The sequence below is a fragment of the Cucurbita pepo genome, chromosome 13 (assembly GCF_057944985.1).
Source record: "Cucurbita pepo subsp. pepo isolate OVF chromosome 13, ASM5794498v1, whole genome shotgun sequence".
Lineage (NCBI taxonomy): Eukaryota > Viridiplantae > Streptophyta > Magnoliopsida > Cucurbitales > Cucurbitaceae > Cucurbita > Cucurbita pepo.
In genome coordinates this window covers 1976115-1982114 of record NC_141810.1, presented here as the reverse complement: position 1 = coordinate 1982114, position 6000 = coordinate 1976115, and positions in this window count along the sequence as shown.

The window sequence follows — 6000 nt, the reverse complement described above, 5'->3', positions numbered from 1 at the left end:
TTTATAAATTATTATTTATTTATTTATTTATTAAAATTAAGAAGAATTAGGGTTTACACGACTCGGGTTGGGTTAAGTTAAAAAAAAAATCTTTTGGTCCAACCCGAAATTTCAGGTTGCTCGGGTTGATGAGCCGAGCATTTCGAATAGAGTTCACAACCTGACCCATTGAGTTTTTCTTTGTTTATTTATGTTAAAAAAATTCTACTTACTCACAACACATATTACACGAGTAATTAAAATTTCATAAAATTTAAATATCAAATATTTACAAATCACCGTACATAACTAACATTGGTTATAAACATTAAATATTTTTAATTTTTTAAAAATAAGAGTTTGATTGTAACCCTATTTTCGAACTAAAAAAAATGTCAATCGACCAATTAAACCAAAATTTTTATTTTCAAAAAATTCAATCGAGCCCAATTGAAATATATATATACTCTTCTCCTTTCGTTCTCTTCTTTCTTTTTTTATTTCTTCAAATCGGAATTGATCGAGAGTCGTGAAGCTGCTCGACTCTCAGAGGAGAGAAGCAGTGAGACCAATAGAATAGGTTCAAGAGCTCTCGTGTCAACCACTTCCATTCCCCTCATTAGACCATCTGTAGCACTCATAGCTACAGCTCTAACCCGATTATTTCCTAATAATTACTTCACAAGTCACATTAATTTCTTGACCAGCAGTATATATATATATATATAAAAAAAAAAAAAGTATACACACATAAACTAAACTAAACACATTTAAAATTTTAATTTTTAAAAAACACAATTAAATTTTTGGCGAATCAGTTATATTTAAATCACGATTGATTAATATATCTTATATTTATTCACTGAATTTTGATATACTCGACTATTCTTTAAAAGTACCGTGTCTTGAAGCTGCGATATTAGTTTGAATAAGGTCATTCGTACAACGGAACGACCCGTGAAAGATTAGGTAAAAACTATTTTGAGAGGCCTACCTATCCCCTGATGGGAGGACATATCACATGGAGTAAAGGCCATGGGAGCCCAGAGATCTCCCTATTTCAAGTGAGACCTAATTAGTGATGAAGAAGAAGACTTGGCTGTGTGTTCAAGCTTTGAAAAGAAGAAAAACAAAGACAGTCCAGCTAAAGGACGGTCGGGATTGTTCGTAAAAATGTCGAGATTTCAAATTTATGTAAATATCGATAAAAATATTGAAAAAAATGTCGATGTGAGTAAATAATTCTGAAAATGCATAAAAATGGTAAAAAAAAATTAAATTAATAATTAGTATTTCAATTTTTTTAAAATAAATTAAAATTTCTTAATATTAATATTGAATTTATGAATGTGAGAAAATATGCATGATTTTTTTTTTTTTTTTTTTTTTTTGCTTCAAGAGCTTGAGGGTGGAATTGGGATTTCACATCCATCATATAATGGGGCTGTCCGGTGCTTTTTGTAACAACTAGAAATTTTTTATTTAATTTAGGGTCGCTATTATATATATCATTTAAACTTAAAGCACAACCATGGACTTGCGTGTTTTAAAAACGATTTTAAAGAGACATAACAAAAGACTAAATAAAATAAATAAATATTTAAATTAAAAACATTATATTCGAGCCTAAGACTAAGGAAATAAATGCGACTACCCTATGCATGTGTCATGGTCTTGAGTTGCGATATCATCGTTAGCCGTACAGGAATGTCTTGCCTTAACCTGAAATAAAGATAATACGTGACTTGAGTATCTTATGAAATACTCTGTAAGTGACCCACTATTGGGGGTTAAATGCAAAAACATGCCAACGTAATGACGGACTTATCATATCAGTCTCTTTTCCTACTGTACTATCTCGATCGGCAGCTTAAATATATAATAATACTAATTGAATTTTTTCTTTTAAAAAATGGAACCTCAATAATAATAATAATAATAATAATAATAATAATAATAATAATAATAATAATAATAATAGTTTAAAAAAGGACCTATTCCATGAATGGGCCAAAAGGCCCACCTTGACTTGTCTATGAAATAATTAATTAAGGGAGGACCTAATGGAAGGCTAAATTTAATTAGCCATTTTAATAATTAATTAACTGACTTCACCATAATTAGATGATATGAATAGACTAAAATACCCCCATATAACAAAATGGTAAAATATAAGACTAGAATTTCTTCAACAACAAGCTTTGAATACTTTACGATAATTAGAGAATGAATCACTTCGTTGATATGACTAAACACGAGCAAATACAATGCATACAACATTTAATATGATCATTCTTATGCTCGATTCCGATAAATATGAAAAATAAATAAAATTTTTTATAAAAATATTTTTGAACTCATCCATAAAAGGACGTTGAACATTTTACAATACTTTACTATACAGTCTCGGAGCTTATTCCGAACAGATTCAAGAATTAAAATGGGATCGAAGAGAAAATTTTCTTCTTTAGATAAACGGTGTTAGGGACGGGGATTATAATCCCTTTCTCCGTTTCCAACCCCATTATAGATTGAGGGTTGAAGATTATGGTAGAATATTAAAATTTAAATTTTTAGAAACAAGGTTAAACATTATAAAAACCCATGATCCTAAGCTCTCATGGCTTTGCTTTGGGCCTCCCCAAGAGGCCTCGTACGAATGGAGTTAGTATTCCTCACTTATAAACCCATGATCATTCCCTAAATTAGCCGATGTGGGATTTCCATCATCCAACACTCTAAACCTATATGAACGTGTCTAAAACTTTTATTCTCGACATGTACACGTACGCTTTCTTAAGAAGGAAGTGTGTGTCGGAATTTTATTGATCCACAAGAAATTAACGTTGTAGTTTTTTTATTATTAAAAAAAGGAAAAAGAAAAAGATGAGAATAATGTATGTTTTAAAAGAGTCGACAAGAAGCATCCCTTAAATTCAAGAGATTAATATTTTAATAAAGTGATTAAGGCATCGGTTTAGTATTTGTTTAAGACAGCACTTAGAGGGAATAATATAATAATTATGAAATTTGTACTTTCCCTAATGGATGTCTAATCACAATCTGTTTCTTAATTAATTTCATTAACTAAATTCTTTTTGCTCATTAGTTTTTTTTTTTTTTTTTTCCGATAACCCAAATAATTTGGGTTGACTTTTTTAAAAAGTCAAAGTTCCGTTTGGTGTACGAGTTGACATTTTTTTGTTTGGTCAATCCAACTAACTCGAAAATAAGGTTACAGTCCAACCCACCCTACTCTATGAGAATGTTTGCTTAAGCCACCATACGTAAATGGTGTGCGAAAGTTTCCTATTTATAATCAAATAAATTAAAAGGATATGAAAATACTAATAAATGGAAATATCAAATATGATATATATATTAATATTTAGAAAAAAATTATGAATATTTAAAGTTTGAAACTGACGCGAATGTTGTATTGTGACTTATAAATATTTGATATTAATATATACAGTAGATAAATATAATTTTTTAAATAATAAAAAACGAACGACTCGACAACCTAACCCAACCTAACTCAAAAAATAGAGGGTTAAGTTGAGAACTCTATTCGAATTGCTTGGATCACCAATCCAATTGTCCCAAAATTTTAAGTTGATCCAAAAGATTTTTGTAACCGGACGAAATCCAACCGTGTACACTCGAATGATATTTTGAACCAATTAAATAAAATTTAATTAATAAAATTAAACAAAAATCCACAGAAAGCATGTCTGATGGGCCTGTGAAAAGATAAGTCTCCCAGCCATTTTGGGCCTATGAGCAAAAAGCCCATTAGGATATTTATGGTAAAAATAAAATTATTACAAAACTATTTTTCATAATTAAATATTTACAATTATACACAATCTTATTATTTTATTACTTTTTTTCCCCACATTTTCCTTTGCTCATTTACCCTTTAGTTAAAAGGGTATATTTGTATTTTCACACCTCCACTTGAAAGTAATGTAAATATCTGTTCTACACGGTCTAGATTTGTAAATGCCAAAAATATATATGGTCAAATTCATCCCACCCCTTAACTCCATGTTTATTCGAGAGGTCGAATTATTAATTTTTTATATATATTTTATGAAAAACCAAACAAAAGCTAACGAATCTGCCTCAAATCAATCAAAATATCATTGAGAAAGATTGAATCATTATGAACGGAATCGAGATTGATTAGATGCATGAATACAGTAGATTGTTATAATAAGATGAACAAGTGGTTGGGTGTTGAAAGCATTAGCATTGGGACAAAGAATGGAGTTTGTGATTTGTTGGAAGACAAATATTAGAACCTAACCAAGCAATTCCATTGGACAAACAACAATTACCAAAAACATCTCAACCTTTGTCTCCAAACAAAAACAAAACATGTATGCATACCCAAATTCTTCATGTTCTTTCTCGAATATTTCTTAACACTTATGTTTTAGTGTTTTTTTCTTCTGGTGTATGATAATTGACATACGTAGTCGAAAGAACACCTTTAAACCTCGGTAATTGATATTAGATACACTGAACTTTGTTTAAATGGGCTATTTCTTTATTTATTTGGTTGAGGTTAGAAATTATAACATTAAAGGTAAAAAAAATTTAAAAAAAAAAAAATCTCAAAAAATTTTTTTTTTAAAAGAATTTTGGCCTAAATTAAATGTAAGTGGTAATGAAAAAAAAAAAAAAAAAAAAAGTTTTGAAAGGGCTGGTTATTGGGCCGAGGTTCCACCTTAAAAGAAGCAGCCCTAAAAACATCTTTAAATTTTTAAAAGTATTTTTTAAAATACCGTTGAATTTTAATTTCTTTTACTAATATTCTTAAACTTAATATATATATATATATATATACTTATGTGTTTAAAAATATCTATACAATTTTAAAAGTAGCACTTGATCTTTATAAAAAAAAGTTTGAAAAAATTATTACAGTTAATATATTGACGGAAACCGTCGATCTATACCTTTATGATATCCCACATTGATTGGGGAGGAGAACAAAACACCATTTATAAGGGTGTGGAAACCTTCCCTTAGTAGACTCGTTTTAAAGTTTTTAGGGGAAGCTCGAAAGGAAAAGCCCTAAGAGGACAATATTTGCTAGCAGTGGATCTGGGTCGTTACAAATGGTATCAGAGCCAGTCACCAGACGATGTGCTAGCCATCTCGCTCTTCTCCGAAGGAGGGGTAGACATAAGGCGGTGTGCGAGTAAGGATGCTGGGTCCCAAAGGGGGTAGATTTGGAGGGGGTCCCACATCGATTGGAGAAAGGAACGAGTGTCAGCAAGGACACTGGCCCCAAAGAGGGGGTGAATTGTGATATCACACATTTGTTGGGCAGGAAACAAAACACCATTTTTAATGGTGTGGAAACCTTCCATCTCGCTCTTCTCCGAAGGAGGGGTAGACATAAGGCGATGTGCGAGTAAGGATGCTGGGTCCCAAAGGGGGTAGATTTGGAGGGGGTCCCACATCGATTGGAGAAAGGAACGAGTGTCAGCAAGGACACTGGCCCCAAAGAGGGGGTGAATTGTGATATCACACATTTGTTGGGCAGGAAACAAAACACCCTTTTTAATGGTGTGGAAACCTTCTCCTAATAGACGCGCCTTGACGCTCAAGGGAAAGAGGAAAAAACCTAAAGAATACAATATCTGCTAGCGGTGGATCTTTGTCGTTACAACCTTATATAAAATCTCCAAAAATTACTTTTTTAAGTATAAGAGTATTAATGTTAAAAGTTTATTGTTATTTTGAAATGCGACACTAATAATTAATAATCTTAGCTAATTACATAACTAATGACTAATAACTAATAACTAAGTAGAATTAGCAAAATATTAAACAATATTCCATTAATTTCAATTTAAAAAAAAGTGTAATTAATGCAATAACTATGTTTAATTCTATTAATATCGATAATTAACATCGTTAAACCATATATTATATATAATAAATATATAATAAAAATCTAAGGTAGAGCAACGTGGATGGATATGGTCCATTAATCCATTTGGA